This window comes from Rutidosis leptorrhynchoides, chromosome 5, assembly GCF_046630445.1.
Source record: "Rutidosis leptorrhynchoides isolate AG116_Rl617_1_P2 chromosome 5, CSIRO_AGI_Rlap_v1, whole genome shotgun sequence".
NCBI classification, from domain to species: Eukaryota; Viridiplantae; Streptophyta; class Magnoliopsida; order Asterales; family Asteraceae; genus Rutidosis; species Rutidosis leptorrhynchoides.
The window spans coordinates 401,877,734-401,879,157 of NC_092337.1; the positions used below are offsets into that span (position 1 = coordinate 401,877,734).

Below are 1,424 nucleotides of genomic sequence, written 5' to 3' on the forward strand. Positions count from 1 at the left end.
CGTCTCTCTACAGCATCTATCTTTGCAGAAATGGAATCAAAGTCATGGCTAGAATCGGCTCTAGCTACTTTAGATGATCCAACGATATATTTTTCTTGGTGCCACTCATGTGAATGGGAAGCAGTGTTATCAATAATTTTGTAAGCTTCAGTTGCGATTTTCTTCATAATGGAACCACCAGCTGCTATATCGATGTTTTTTCGTGTAGTGATGTCGCATCCTTGGTAGAATATTTGTACTATTTGATAAGTGTCTAAACCATGTTGCGGACATCCTCTTAACAATTTTCCAAATCTTTTCCATGCCTCATATAGAGTTTCATTTGGCTTTTGTGTAAACGTAACAATTTCTCCTTGAAGTCTCACGGCTTTAGATGCCGGAAAGAATTGTTTAAGAAAATTTTCAACTAAAACGTCCCATGTATCAATCGCCCCTTCAGGTAACGATTCTAACCAATCTTTGGCTTTTCCCTTTAAAGTCCAGGGAAATAACATGAGATATATCTGTTCATCCTCCACTTCTCTAATTTTAAATAGAGTACAAATCCTATTAAAGGTACGAAGATGCTCGTTTGGATCTTCCTTCGGCGCACCACTAAATTGGCATTGATTAGTTACCATGTGTAGGATTTGTCCTTTGATTTCATAATCTGGCGCATTAATGTCTAGTTGAGTAATTGCATGACCTTGGCCAGTGCGTTTAGCTCTCATTCGGTCTTCCATACTTAGAGGTTCCAGATTTTCCATGATTGAATTTGTTGAATCTGAATCACTAGAGGATTCTGATTTAATGGTTTGTTCCTCGACAATCTCTGTTTGAATGATTGGTGGTTCCAGAGGAAAGATTAATGGTTCAGGATCTCTGAATTGTCCCTGAATATCCTCCGGATTCTCAATTGTGAGGCCGGGTTCAAAAAATGGATTATCGGAAATTTGATTTGGAGTACTTGGTCGACTGGATAACGATTCTAAAGAAAAATCAACGACGACAATATTGGCAAGATGTCTTGATCGAGTTACATGTGGTGAACGTATGAAAGGTGTTGAACGTTTTGCTCGGTGCATTCACTGAATATCCTATTAGTTATAAAAGATAAAAATTATATAAGTTATCAAATTAATAGACTTTTCTGATTTTGCCCACGTTTCGAATAGCCAATAGATGCAGCAGGTAGCCAGGACCCTTTATATCGGAAGCCTACAACTCGCCACTAACAAATCCAACTATTACTACGAACCAGAAAATTTTAGATGTCTATCAATTTAACCGCTTAAAATAATTTTTCGTTGAAATTTAAAGAAATTTTAGAGAAGAAATAGAAAATTCTATGTCCTAAAAACTAGGGCGTCGAGAAATAATAATAAAGAAAAAGAGCGCGTCGGAAAACGTCAAAAAATAAAAGGTCGAAAAATAAAAATAAGAAA

At 36.4% G+C, this 1,424-nt stretch overlaps 1 non-coding gene across 1 annotated transcript; it reads left to right on the plus strand.

Annotated features, from left to right (window-relative positions):
* The first annotated feature begins 255 nt into the window (after positions 1-255).
* On the plus strand, positions 256-362 carry LOC139851071 (small nucleolar RNA R71). Its single transcript, XR_011760434.1, has one exon. It is a non-coding gene; the product is annotated as a small nucleolar RNA R71 (small nucleolar RNA).
* Positions 363-1,424: the final 1,062 nt, after the last annotated feature.